This window comes from Sinohyriopsis cumingii, chromosome 18, assembly GCF_028554795.1.
Source record: "Sinohyriopsis cumingii isolate HCF-2022 chromosome 18, ASM2855479v2, whole genome shotgun sequence".
Taxonomy (NCBI): Eukaryota; Metazoa; Mollusca; class Bivalvia; order Unionida; family Unionidae; genus Sinohyriopsis; species Sinohyriopsis cumingii.
In genome coordinates, this window is record NC_142978.1 from 50,087,535 (window position 1) to 50,103,311 (window position 15,777).

Below are 15,777 nucleotides of genomic sequence, written 5' to 3' on the forward strand. Positions count from 1 at the left end.
TTGGCTAAAAGAAAATGATGTTCAGCTTTTATTTATAACTTATTTTCAGTTGGCCAATGAGAAGGCAGTATTCCATTCAGTGCACTGTTCTTGCATATTAAGCGGGCACGATCGTGGCCCAGTCGAGCAGTAGGGTGGGAAGATGGTCTGGCATTCCTTAAAGGTATGATAGTAAGCCAAACTTCGGAACACATACAAAGTCGAATGCCTGAACTAAACATCGGTACCAAATTAATTACGTTAAATGAAATGTAGCTTGAAGTGTAAATGTTTTTTCTTAAATAGGTCGCACGAGAAAGGAGAGGTGTGTACTTCCAATTAGTTATTATATAGTACATGTATGACAAGCAACTTGTAAGCAACGATACGAGCCCCTGTGGCATGGATCATTTGGTTGTTTGAAATAAACATATATGCTTAGTCAATTCAAATGCTCAGTGGATTAGATTTATCTAGTAGACCTTTATTTTCTATTTAAGTCAGCTCGATATCCATACCTTTTCTTACATGGAAGGTATGAAAACCAGTCTAGCATCACAAGGAGCCAACACGGTGGTGGCAAAGCATAGCTGCTTACCGGATGGCCTAGCAAACTTTAAACATTGTTTGATCGAGTGATACATGCATGAAATCGATATGAAAAGTACTTATTTTCTCAGAAATTGTGAGTATCAAAATTGTTATGTCTTTAATCTGCTGAAAGGCAAGATAAAACTATGTCGTTGATGAAATGTGACCTGATACTTGCGATTTGCATTGCTAGTCCCATGAGTACACAAATCTAACAACCCCCATTTTCAAATGTTGTAGAGAAAAAAAATAAAAAAATATTAAATGAAAGTCGTATACTGATTGTAATAAAAATACAAAAACGAAAGAACACAAAATTCTCCATATTTGTATATTCCAGGAACAACTTCTGGAGTGTTGTTGTATCACATGACTACTACGTTGACATGTGCTCTCTGTTTGATAAATCAAACTTGCCAGATTACAAAAAGTATCTGACTTTTATTTAAAAGAGTTTGTTGTTGATAACACATGACTATTGGACTTCCGATGTCGTCATTTGAGATTTGTGAAGTCATGTGACTAGTAATGCAGATGGCGAGTATTGGGTCAGGTTTCATCGACACTGTAGTTTTGTTTTGTCTGTCAGCGGATTAATGACATAATGAGTATAATACTTGCCATTTCTGAGAAAATAAATAATTTTCCTATTGATTTCATGCAGGTATGAGTCGATATAACACAAGTTTTAAATTTTCTAAGCCCGCTGGTAAGCGACTACCATATACGTAGCTGCCCCACGGTGGCAGCAAATTCAAAATTTTCGATATGCAGTTGCAATGACCCCATACCCTAACCTAAATGTCCAAATATGAAAAATGGGGTGGGAATATTCGGAGGAAACTCGGATTAGAAAAGACACTGCTATTTGTTTTAAGCCAAATGTGTAGTCCAAATTGTTGAATCTCGGAGCTGAATTGAGAAAATTTTCGTCCTTTGTATTATATATTAAAAACTATATGAGCCCCTGTATCAATACAGGTTCAGGGTCTGGTTTAACGAATTACAAGAAGACTAGTTGATTTTACAGAAAATTTAGTCCTTGTTAATACAACAGCATAATTTTGAAGGTCTTTTGTCAAAATTTAAATCAGTCCTTTTGAAAATGTTTTCGATTATGTATTTTTAACCAGATCATCTTAAGGAGATTACGTTGTTTGAAAAATCTTGTTTGGGATTTTATTGGCACAGATAAATTCTAGGTTAAACTCTTTTTGTTGAAAGACAAGATTCTAATTATTTGTGTTTATTGCTTGTTTTTTTTTAATACTGTGATAGTAAATGTTACTTTCTATGTACATGTAAATAATTCTTTAGAATTAAAGGTTTGAAAGAAAACAAAACATTATTTACCTTCATTATGTTGTTCCCACTTAGCAACATAATATAGCAAAATAAAGTTAGAATTTTTATTCTATACATTGAAATGACTAAATGCCAATTTATAGGAATATAATCAAACTTGTTTCGTGTGATACATTTTGTGGTTTTGTACATGATCATCTTTTCTGACTTCGATGTTTTTGGAGAGCCTTGAAAGAGAAAGATTTTTCGATTTAGAAAATGCACGTTTTATAATCTAAAATGTTCTTTAATTCCATTCAGTAATTGTCATATGTTTACCTTGAAAAACATAATTTCATCCTGGAAATGACCAGGAAATTTTTCTTTAGAAAAGCATGGGAACCATGTGATTAGTATATTTAACATACTAAGCACCTCAAAAGTAATGGGGAAAAAATGGCTCAGTTAGGTGTACAAATCAGTTTTTGGTGTTTTTTGTTAGAAAATTTTTACCATGTGTGAGTGAGGGGGGAGTGCTAGGGTCAGCAATGAGAAACAGACAGTCAGCTGACTGGAAAAACGCCATTTTTTTAATACTTCTATGCCTATGCTAAGTAATTAAAACATTACTTTCTGTTGTCTTGTGTTGGGTTTAATGCCAATTTTCTATAACTGGTGGAGGAAGAACCAGGAAACCCTGGGAAGAACCACCAACCCATGGGAAGCTACTGGCAAGCTTTCTCACATACCCACATCGGCCGAGCCTGACAATTTTTTCTAAATTGGTAAATTCTCCATGCTACTTTTGGTTCCCTCTTTCCTAGTTGTTTTATCTATACCAATGCCTTATACTATAATAACAAGCCCCCCCCCACATGCAGTGATTTCTGATAAAGATTTACAACATCCAGATTAAGATCACCCATTTGAAGTCAAAACAATATAATCAAAAATGTCTTCCTGCACTCCAACACTCACGCCGTTTGGCAAGAAAGCATGTGTCAGGTTTTACAAGCCCATCTTTAGAAATTATTCCATTTTGCTTTGACCATTTTTTGCACCAGCTGTTATTAAAGTACAGGGTCATATAGCATGCAAGGAGCTCACAAAAATGGGATACAATTATGCTTCTGAAAAGATTGAAATTCATGGAAAGAAAAAAATGGGTGCTTCAGAAACACATAGAAAAGTCATACAGGTGTTATGAATATTTAATTTGCATTGTTTCTTTGTTTTCTTTATTCATTATAAGCTGTGGATAATTGTAATTTAGATTTCTAAAAAGTTTATTTTCAACCTGACCTGAATCATCTCAATTTAAGTTTAAAACATTGGAAATTTGCCATGAATTGCCAGGTACACCTCTAGTTTACCACATTTTATATTATAATTTTATTAACAATCGTCTAATAATAACTAAGATTTTATCTTGTAATCATTTGGAACCTTCCAGAAGTTTTCCATTAGATAATAGGTTTTTCTTAGAACGCTAATTGTGACCTGAGGTCATGTAGAGGACAATATAATCTAGGCTTTCTAGAAATTATTCATTCATACTGTAAGACCTGAGCAGAATCATTTGTATTATTGTTGTGTCCAGTATTTTTTCCTTCTGGAATTTATTTACCAAAATATTTAATTCAAGTTATTCTTCTGTGAAAATACATTCTTGGAAATACAGACTTGGAGTTTATAGTGAAATTCAAATAAGGATATATTCTTGGTATGCATTGTGATTCAGCAAAGAATGTTGGCAGATCACTACTACACAGGCCACCACAGGTACATCAACACTTCCAGCAATGTATTCAATTTGGATTTCCACTAAAATTTATTCAGAATATTAATCATTAAGACCTGTGTTAGAAATTCTAGGAATATTTGGGATTTTAAAATAAAATATGACTTTAAAAGTATATGATAATAAATGTTGGTAGTCAGACCAGCCTGATCAAATGCTGGGAATTAAACTTAAAACCTTGTGGTTGCCAGTTAAACATCTTCACTACTGAGCCTCTGCAGCACCCTTGGGTGGGGATCTCATTGGCTTCCAAGTTATGACTTCAGAGGTAAGGCTAAATTGATGCAGTCTGCACAGATTATCTCCCCATGTAATACCAACAAAGTGTATATGCTTAGAAAGGTATGGTTTTGTTAAGATTCTAAGTTGTAAAGTAGGTCCTAGTCCCCAGGGTCATGGAGATAATGAGATAAAGCTGATGACTGTCTCTGTACTGAGAATGTGATCCTGTATGTGGTCCAACAAATAAGATAAATGATGCCATTATTAACAGAAACTAGCAACTGTGTGTGCAATTTCTTTCCCCTCTTGTATTTCAGTATATACATGAAATTTCATTCACAGCATCTGATCTGACATTAGCTTCATATCCACAGTGTTATGACATTGGATAGATATCCACGACATCTGGTCTGACATTAGCTAGATATCAGCAAGATCTGATCTGACATTAGCTTGATATCCACAACATCTGGTTTGACATTAACTAGATATCCAGTGTCTGATATGACTTTAGATAGATATCAACATCTGGACTGACATTAGCTGGATATCCACAGTGTCTGTTTGACACTAGACAGACATCCACATTCTCTGTTAGGACATTAAATAGATATCCACATCATCAGGTCTGACATGAGCTAGATCTCCACAGTGTCTGATCTGACATTAGCTAGATATTCACAGTGTCTGATATGATATTCACAGGATCTGGTGTGACTTTAGCTAGATATCCACAAGATCTGATCTGACATTAGCTTGATATCCACAGTGTCTGATATGACATTAGATAGATATCCACAGTGTCTGTTATGACATTAGCTAGATATCCACCTCATCAGGTCTGACATTAGCTAGATATCCACAGCATCTGGTCTAACATTATTTAGATATCCACAGCATTTGGTATACGTAGAATGCATAAAACCAGTTGATTCCAATTAAAACCATGATGGACTTTAAGTATTGCATCATCCTATTATTCAGATGTTGGTATTTATATCTTTTACAAATGTACCCCTTTGCAAAGTACAAAACTGTGGATTGGAATCGCATGAATGGTCATATTGACACAGGGTTGCACTTACATAATTCTTATACTGCTTGATTGGTCCTGAACAAAAATAATTCCCCTTGGACATCCAGTATGACACCATGATGGCCATTTTGAAAAGAAAAAATGCAGCCTTTTCCAGGTGGATGGCCATATCAACATGGGGTTATGGATATTGGAGTTTCTTAGATTATTAGCGATTGTTTAAGGATGGAAAAAACAGACTTATCTTCGATGATCAATTCCATCAATAATAATAATAATTATAATGTCTTTATTTTTGTTTTACTTTTTTTCTTCAAAAATTACTTTTGGATAAAGTCTACAAAGTGTATAAAATGATGAAACTTCATGTTTTTATACAATATGAAAGGTTTTCTCTTTTAAATAAACATAGGTGAATGTTTAGTTTTCAATTTTTGTTAAGGGCCCCGAGTGGCCAAGTGGTCTAAAGCGCTCTCCGTTACGGATCATTGCCATCTCACCTCTGTCTGCATAGGTTCAAGTCTCGGATTTGGCCATTGTGGGTACGTGAGAAAGCTTGCCAGTAGCTTCTCGAGGGTCGGTGGTTCTTTCTGGGGATTTCCTGGGTTCCTCCTCCACCATTATTACTGGCTGCCATTAATAGTCTATTGTGTTCTGAAAAATGGCATTAAAACCTACAACAACAGCAACAATTTTTTTTGTTAAGAGGTCATCCAGTTTCAGATTTTAAAAAAACCTAGTATTTCTTCATGTTCAGTCATAACTGTTGGTCACTTTTGCTTTTTACTATTGCATCCATTAGATAAGGACTGATTACCCAACCAAATATTTCCAAAAATAAAGACTGACTACCCAACCATATATCTTTAGAGATAAAAACTGACTACCCAACCAGATATTCTGATAAAAAGACTGGCTACCCTACCAAAAATATTCCAATAAAATGACTGACTGCCCTACCAAATATTCCCATAGATAAAGACTATCCTACCAAATATTCCCATAGATAAAGACTGACCACACCAAATATTCCCATATATAATGATTGACTACCCCACAATATATTCTGATAGATAAAGACTGACTACAATAAAAGTAAGATTTTAATCTTTTAACAGCTTACCCTAGTTGCAGCTGAAAAAACAAGAAAACAGAGACATTGCTTTATTGATGGAAATTCAGTATTTTTACAGACTTGAATTTGGAAAATTCATTTCTAAAATTAGTATGTGACTCTTTGGTGCATAATTGAAAGTATGGGATTTCAAACACAAAAATCTAGAGAAAGCCAAGGTTGCATCTATAACTTATAAATATATGTTTAATCATGAGCATTCAGAAATTCTAAGTTATTGAATATTTAAAATGATGGTGTTTGCTTAGGTTAATGCTATGGAACCTGAATTAGTACCATGAGTTCTGAATATATAAGAGTTGTCATATCAACATGGAATATTCATGAAAAGACTTTTTCGGATCTTTAGTAGGTAATAAATGAAATGCTGCCACTCAGACATTCACTATGGCAGCCATAATGTTCCTTTTGAAAATGTTTTTAGCATTCCTTCTAGATGGCTAGTCATATCAGGATTGTCATTTGCAAAAGGCCTTTTCTGATGCCTAGTTGGTACTAAATGGAACTGGTGCTAATCTGATGTACAATATTGCCCTCATGGCAGCCATCTTCATTGTCTGGTAATTATTACTCCTCCAAGATGGAAGTCATACTATCATGGAAATTTCACTAGTTTACTTTTTATGATGTCATTTTGGTTCAGAATCAAAGTAGTGCTGATCTGACATCCACTGTTGTCCACCACAGCAGCTAATTTGAAACTACTGTTATCACAGAAGAATATTGGAGTTAGTTTTTACACTTGGCAGTTAAAGGGAAGAATTGGTCTTATTTTAATTCAGGTAAATTTTTGTTTGGCAAAAGGTTAGTACCTGAATTCATGAATTGGTGATGGGGTGGTGTTTGTTGGACCTTAAAATTCATGTTTCATTTGCAAATATAAAATACATGAGAAAGAATGAATTCACAGTATTGTTGTGCATACTTGTATTTATTCCTGACATCAAAATCTTGAGCTGCTTAATTTAAGGTTGTGTATAACATAACTTAAAACAAAATCTTCCTCAGACTTTTACTTCTATACAAAGATCTAATATGTTCACTACGACTTGCATTTCGTCCTCATTTAATTCTCGTGTATACATCTACCAAGTTTTGTGACAATTCCATGCATAATTTACATTTCAGCTGAAAGCCTCTTGTGTGCAGGAAGATAACAGGGGATCCTATGCCCTCACCATTATGGATTTGGATTCAGCCAAGAAAGCAGATCAACAAGTGGACTTAATGTGTTGGACATCAGAGTACATGAGTACTGAGTCATGCTAATGTTGCTTACAAAAATGGAATGTATAGTGACATGAATACCCAGATCATGTGCAAGGTTGATATCTTTCTATTAAAATTAACAGTACCATTCCTCCATCAGCAGAAACATGTGTGCCTGAAACTTCTATAAAGGCTTTCCCATTGAAAAGACAAAATTACTGCAGCTACTGTTGTATGTAAGTATTATTAACTATTTTCTATCAGTTATATATACAAATAGTCATTTGAAGGTTTGCAAACTATGTTGGGTGGGATGGGGTGGTCTTTATTATCAAGATCAAGGTCACAGCTCAGTATTTTAACTTTTTCATTATAGTTTCCATTCCACTATAAATTTCAAGCTGTTATAGCTTTAGTGATGAAATTTGGTATACTTGTTTTAGCTTTAGTGATGACATTTGGTATACTTGTTTTAGCTTTAGTGATGACATTTGGTATACTTATTTTAGCTTTAGTGATGACATTTGGTATACTTATTTTAGCTTTAGTGATGACATTTGGTATAATTATTTTAGCTTTAGTGTTGACATTTGGTATAATTATTTTAGCTTTAGTGATGACATTTGGTATACTTGTTTTAGCTTTATTGATGAAATTTGGTATACTTGTTTAGCTTTAGTGATGACATTTGGTATACTTGTTTTAGCTTTAGTGATGAAATTTGGTATACTTTGTTTTAGCTTTAGTGGTGACATTTGGTATAATTATTTTAGCTTTAGTGATGAAATTTGGTATACTTTGTTTTAGCTTTAGTGATGAAATTTGGTATACTTTGTCTTAGCTTTAGTGATGAAATTTGGTATACTTGTTTTAGCTTTAGTGATGACATTAGGTATACTTGTTTTAGCTTTATTGATGACATTAGGTATACTTGTTTTAGCGTTAGTGATGACATTAGGTATACTTGTTTTAGCGTTAGTGATGACATTAGGTATACTTGTTTTAGCGTTAGTGATGACATTAGGTATACTTGTTTTAGCGTTAGTGATGACATTAGGTATACTTGTTTTAGCGTTAGTGATGACATTAGGTATACTTGTTTTAGCGTTAGTGATGACATTAGGTATACTTGTTTTAGCGTTAGTGATGACATTAGGTATACTTGTTTTAGCGTTAGTGATGACATTAGGTATACTTGTTTTAGCGTTAGTGATGACATTAGGTATACTTGTTTTAGCGTTAGTGATGACATTTGGTATACTTATATATCATCATTAGAATGAGTGATTGCCAGCTTTATTGTAGATCACATCTTCAGGGTCATGACCTAAGTTTTTGTTACACTTTCCATTCAGGCCCATTTTCTTTCACACTTTCCATTAATGTCCATTTTCTGTCACACTTTCCATTCCATTCAGGTCCATTTTCTGTCACACTGACTATTAATGTCCATTTTCTTTCACACTTCTCATACATGTCCATTTCTTATGACACTTTTCATTCAGGTCCATTTCTGTCCAACTTTCCTTTCATGTCCATTTTTTGTTGTTAACACTTTCAAATCAAGTCCATTTTCTGTGACACTTTCTATTCAGGTCCATTTTCTGTCACACTTCTCATTCGTGTTAATTTTTTTGTGGCACTTTCCATTCAGATTTATTTTCTGTCATACTTCTCATTCATGTTAATTTTTTGTGGCACTTTCCATTCAGATTTATTTTCTGTCACACTTTCCAATCAGGTCCATTTTTTGTCACACTTCTCATTCATGTCCATTTTATGTCACACTTTCTGTTCAGGTCCAATTTCTGTGACACATTCTATTCAGTTCCACTGTCTGTCAAACTTCTCATAAATGCCATTGTCTGTGACACTTTCTGTTCAGGTCCATTTTCTTTCACACTTTCCATTCAGGTCCATTTTCTGCTAGTTTCCATTCAGGTCCATAATTTCAAAGTTGTTAGGAATTAGTGGTTAAAGTTATGTTATATATATCTGCATAATGTATATTATTTTCAAAAATAATGATTTTGTAAGGGTCATTTAGTTTATGACATATTTTTATGTTGGGTATTCTAACATTATAGAATGCACTTTAAAGGTGAGGTCATGTCATGTGTAGTGCATGAGTTTTCATTCATAAAACTATTCTTGTTTGAGGTAAATGAGTAGCCATTTTTTGCATAGATAGGTTTTGTTTTTTAAAATAACTTTGTATTTCTTCTAAGTTCTTTGCTGTACATGAATGATTATTATTTGCAACAAATTTATTTTTGTATTCTTTGCTGTCTAAATGCATTCATGAGATATTTATGTTTAATTTCCTTTATTTCTACAGTTAGTCACTGAAAAAGACCCTGTATCGCACCTCATTTCAGACAAATGTTGCATATATATATGCGGATTGTATGTGTAGAATGCTCTCTAGGACAGCTGAAGAGAGGCCCACAGCAGAGGAAGCACTCAGAATCATAAAATATAGGTAACAGGTTTTCTTGGTTGCAAAATTCATTTGACTGAACTAATTAGTGCATGATTGTGTGTGTGTGTTTTTAATTTTCAGTATAGCTGTTACGTATATATGATTTAAATCATATTTATTTTAATTTTATTGTTTGTCAGTTTTCAATTTTTTATTCTATTTTATGCTATTGTAATGTAAATTTATTCACTGGAGATGATATTTTTCCAGAAAATTGCTCAACCTGAATCATTCTTTTCATAAACACCAGGTGTTGGCCTGGATGCTGACCATGATTCAAAAATAGTAAACAAAGTTATATTTTTATTTTAAAATGATTGGTTGTTGTCAAGGTCATGATGGGCTTTGGGTTTAAGACGACTTAAACAATCTTTTTTTATTTCTTAGAGAAAATTATTGGTTTAATCAAGGCCATATTCTGTGTACATGATATAAACCTGATCACATGACACCCCCTTCTGATTTTGCAACTTGGGGGAATTTCAAAAAATGCATCTTATAATACAATATAACCTTTGTTTTAGAGAGTGATCTCTCGGTTTGGGGCTTTTTACTCTGATGTCAAGTTAGTTTGCTGTAGCCAGATTTTGAGCTATAATTTTCTTCAGATCAGTTGGATTTCAAAAGGATTAATTCTTTTTTCTCTGGAAATATTTTGAGGAGTGCTCACACAGAAATTTTGGAAAGACATTGCTTACAAATTTAATTTGGATTTCCAACACTGGAGTGCCATTATTTGTATTTCTACAAGGAACTGTAGATAAGTACAGTACTGACCACAGCATACATCGTCATCCATCTTGGATTTTCCATCAGGATTTGAACTTGAAATTATTAGAACATTTGTTACTAAGACTTTTGTAAAATAATTCGTGGATTATTCTTAGATTATTTTTGGATTTGATTCTTGAAACCGTAAGTTCTTCTCCTTTTTTCATTTTTACAGAATTTTTCCAGGAAAATAAATTATTTACTAAATTTTACAAAGCTTTTTATTTTCACTCTTTCTGTGTTACTATTTATTCAAGCCTAAACACGTAACAATAGCTTTGACAATTTTTCAGCCATATCACTACAATGTCTGCAGTGTGGCAGTTTATAGTGATGTCCAACTTGTGAAATCAGGGTTTTAATGTAAGCATTGATTTATACAAATTCTTAAGCAGAACATAGTAAAAAAGTGTGTAGGGTGTGTATATATTGATAAATTATTCTTATAATAATTTAATAGTAATAATATTGAATAATTTGGAACTAAACCACTGTCAGGAAGAAATGTTATTGTGTCTGTATGTGTAAGTTAGAGTTCCTTCAGAATGAAAGTTTTGATGGTATTTCAGTGACAGAGAAGGAGGTAGATTAGATAATAAGCCAACCTTCAGCTTCCAAACCAGACTGCTTGGCCCTTAGGTCAAGGAACACCAGTAGCAGGCACAGTCCCATTGATCCATAGGGCTATCAGTTTACCATAGATCAAAGTCAGCTGTAATGCAGCCAAGTTGTAGCTCATCTGTATACACCCCCAATTAGGGTCAAGGTGCCAGTGAACCAGCTCTATTTGCCTAAATCAGTCATTAGGAGTCATTAAAATCAAGGACCACATGGTGAAGCAGAAACTGGGGGATTAATTTACTCCCTACCTGAAAGGGAAAATCTTGGTTAAGAAGAAAATTGAGGTGAAAATGGAAGCCAGCAATCCAACACCAATGAATGACAGGAATCCATGTTGGGGTTCCATGCAGTCACCATCATCAGTTGCCATGACAACCATGGAGATGATTGCTATGGATACCTGTATGAATACAAAGGAAAATGGCTGATGGAGACAGGGTCTAACATCACACAACATCAATTTCTGGAAGAGCTGGGAGTCACTCTCATCACTCAGCTTCAAGACATGAAACCTATACAACCACCCTGCCACATTGACCAAGAAAGTAACATGGTGGTACTGTGTGGGAACATTTCAAACTTTGAAACTATTGTCAGTATCTGACTTGTTAAATAGAAGTAAATGATGTGTGAAGACATGACAATATTTTGTGTGTTTTAGATAATAAATAGATTTCATAAGGTAAATCAATATTGATGTAGTATATACAAGTATAAGTTTAATGAAGAGCTATGGGCTTTCCCGTTGTATGTAAAACTTGTTTCTGTTAGGTGATTGTACAGGTAACACTTTATGTTGACTGTATCCAGGGTTTGGTTAGGATCTTATTGTAAATAAAACTGACTTGTTACTCTGTCCAGAGTTAGATTAGGATCTTGAGTTTATGTATTATTTCTTTATATATCTTAACATGTTGGTACAAACAGTTCAGAATTCCTAATCATAATGTTAAATTGGACTTGATTGTTAAAACAAATTGGAAATTGGTTTGCTTTCTTTGTTTTTACTTTTTAATTGGGCTTAAAAAAGTCTAAACAGTTTGTATGGGTTATCCAACTTTACCAGGGCTGAATCTTCAAACCACTTAAATGTGTTGAGGCCACATTTTTATTGTTTAAATAAATAGAATTTGTTGAATGCCCATCAGTCCATACGTCTGTTTCAAGACCATTTTCAGTCTCTCAGTTCATACATCTGTTTCAAGACCATTTTCAGTCTCTCTGTCCTTTTGTCCATATGTCTGTTCTAAGACCATTTAAGTCTTTCTGTCCATCTCTCTATTCCAAGACCAGTTTAAGTCTCTGTCCATATGTCTGTTCAAAGACCATTTAATTGTCTAAGTCCATGTCTGTTCCAAGATCATTTAAGTCTTACTGTCCATGTCTGTTCCAAGACCAGTTTAAGTCTCTGTCCATATGTCTGTTCCAAGACCATTTAAGTCTTACTGTCCATGTCTGTTCCAAGACCATTTAAGTCTTTCTGTCCATCTCTCTATTCCAAGACCAGTTTAAGTCTCTGTCCATATGTCTGTTCAAAGACCATTTAAGTGTCTAAGTCCATGTCTGTTCCAAGACCATTTAAGTCTTACTGTCCATGTCTATTCCAAGACCATTTAAGTCTTTCTCTCCATATATCTGTTCCAAGACCATTTACGGTAAGTCTCTGTCTATGTCTGTTCCAAGACCATTTTAGTCTCTCTGTCCATATGTCTGTTCCAAGACCATTTAGGGGCCCAGAGTGGTCTAAAGTGCTCTCCGTTACTGATCACTGCCATCTCACCTCTGTCTGCGTGGGTTCGAGTCTAGGATTCGGCCAATGTGGGTATGTGAGAAAGCTTGCCAGTAGCTTCTCGGTGGTTCTTCCCGGGGTTTTCCTGGGTTCTTCCTCCACCATTAACACTGGCCGCCATGCATAGCCTATCGTGTGCTGAAAAAAGGCGTTAAACCCCACAACAACAAGAATACCATTTAAATATCGCTGTTCCAGGACCATTTTCAGTCTATATGATCATGTGTCTGTTCAAAGACCATATAAGAGCAATGAAACAAAAGTCTTTTAACTTTAAGCCAGCCATGAAATTCTACTCGCTTTATTATGGGCAGATGACTTGTTTATACTTTCAGACCATTCTACACACTACATAATGATCAACAGCAGATGACTTGATGACACACACATGGTACTAACTTTATCACAGTCATGAGCATATGGCATGATTATACTTACAGGCCACTGTACACACTTTATCAAGGTCATGTGCAGATGACTTGATGATACTGTTATATATATATATATATATATATATATATATATATATATATATATATATATATATATATATATATATTGGGTCCTTAATTTCTTTCCATCATTGAGATTTGTGGAATTAATGCTTATCTGATTTTCATCATAATTCTAAGAAATAAACAAGATGTTGGTTAAAATCTGAGTTCAAGACCTAACCTTATTTACGTACTTAGATTGTCTGGAAGTGAACTTGTTTAAAGTTTGATGGAATTTCCCATTAGAAATGACTCACATCTAGAGAATTCCAGAGCATTCTAATGTCTAAGGCCAAGTGAAATATTATATATACAACTTGGTAAACAATTATTCATTCATGTGTTATGCTCATTCTGTGGAATTGCTTATGGTTTTGTTTCGATATAATTTGAGAGGATTTAAATTATTCATTGGAATTACAAAGTGCTCATTGACTTTATGGTCTAAAACACTTAGAATTATTGAGAACTCATTCAAAGACATTCTGGATTACATCACTGGTACATCAGGACTTCCAAGTCTATCAGAATTCATCTGAAACATTCTATACTTCTCAACTTGTGATTGTACATGTATGACTTTGGGGATTTAATTTACACTATTGTCTCTCAAATTTTCACTTCCTAACTATGGGACATAAATTATTTGTTGCTTTTAGAACACTTGTTGGGTTTGCTTCTTTCTGTTAGATAGTTTAAGGGGACCCTGGTGGCTGGGTTATCTAAAGTGCTCACCTTTACCAATTACTGCCATCTCACCTCTGACCACAGGGCTTCAGATCTCAGTCTCTGCCAATATGGGTAGTTGAGAAAGCTTGCCAGTTGTTCCCTGTGGGTGGGTGGTTCATACTGGGGTTATACAGAGTTCTTCCTTCAGCAGTTATATTGGCCACCATGTATAGTCGATCATGTGTTGACAAATGGCACTAAACCCAAAAGAATAACAACATCATAGTTTAAGACCTAGAGTCCTAGCAATACTTAAAAGCAATTGAACACACTCTATTATGGTCATGAGCAGAGGACTCAATTATACTTACAGGCCATTGTGCACACTTTATAATGGTCATGAGCAGAGGCCTTGATGACACAGGCCACTGTACATCATGGTCATGAGCTGATGACTTGGTGATATGTACACACTTTATCACTGTCATGAGTTGATGATTATTACAGTAGTGTCATTAGTTATGTTTGGGATTTTTTTTTCAAGGTCCCTGTCTCTATCCCCCATGATGTTTGCTTCTTTTATAAATCAAGACACATACTATGTGCAACCATTGAATTGTTATAATTAATAATTAATGAAAGTGAAGTTGCCAGACAAACAGCCAGTTATTGGGGATATAGGCCATGATTTGGAAAAGTAAGAACAATCCAAAAACATAACACTACCATGATTAATAATCCACATGGTAATGTCTTCAGTCAGGCCTATGTTATTGGTTGCAACTATACTACAGAAACGACAGAAACCTGGTTATTAATTTTACTGAAGAGTAGGATTACGCTGGCAAGGCAAAATATTCTGGCAGAGGAAAATATACACCAGATTTTTATATTGAAGAATAGCTGCAGTGTATAAGTATAATGGTAAAAACTTTACAGATTGACGCTCATAATATTCTTAAGAAGGAGGTCTCTAAAAATGGTGTTAACCTACCTGAAAACTGGCACATAAAAAGTTCACATTAAAGCTTTAATCACTTTTTCTTTTGAATGCATCATACAGATTTATTATCAAAGATACCAAACACACTGATGAGCTGATTAACTTAGGAATGATTTTAAAACACCAGCATAGTAAACTTGGTCAAGCTTATGAGCAGAAAAAAAAGATTAACACAAATTTTTTTTTACAATGTAATGTGCCAAAAAAAATAAAGTCTCAGACATTAAATTTCTTAGTACATTTTTTTATGTTGTTGTTGTTGTAGGGTTTAACGCCATTTTTCAGCACACGATAGGCTATACATGGCGGCCAGTTTTAATGGTGGAGGAAGAACCCTGGAAAACCCCAGAAAGAACCACTGACCCACGAGAAGCTAGTGGCAAGCTTTCTCACATATCCACATTAGCCAAATCCGAGACTCGAACCCATGCAGACAGAGGTGAGATGGCAGTGATCCATAACGGAGAGCGCTTAGACCACTCGGCCACTCGCGGCCCCCTTTTTTATGTTTCTGAAGAGAGTTATACAAATGAATCTTCTGATGATATGTCTGAATATTTTAGCAGCAATGATGAAGTTATCCAAGAGCAAATCTATTTTTTAAAAATCTATGTTGGTATTGATATAATAGTGAAATCCAAGCTCATAATCTTCATTCAGTAGTAGCTTTAACAAGGTGCGATCACTGGGT

At 34.5% G+C, this 15,777-nt stretch overlaps 1 long non-coding RNA gene across 3 annotated transcripts; it reads left to right on the forward strand.

Annotated features, from left to right (window-relative positions):
* The first annotated feature begins 1,105 nt into the window (after window positions 1-1,105).
* Window positions 1,106-12,118, forward strand: LOC149776608 (uncharacterized). Of its 3 annotated transcripts, none has more exons than XR_016416233.1 (4): window positions 1,106-1,234; window positions 7,177-7,493; window positions 9,596-9,739; window positions 11,080-12,118. It is a non-coding gene; the product is annotated as an uncharacterized LOC149776608 (long non-coding RNA). The 3 variants fall into 3 exon arrangements; XR_016416234.1 differs by having other exon boundaries at window positions 7,177-7,300; XR_016416235.1 differs by having other exon boundaries at window positions 7,177-7,292.
* The last annotated feature ends 3,659 nt before the right edge of the window (window positions 12,119-15,777 follow it).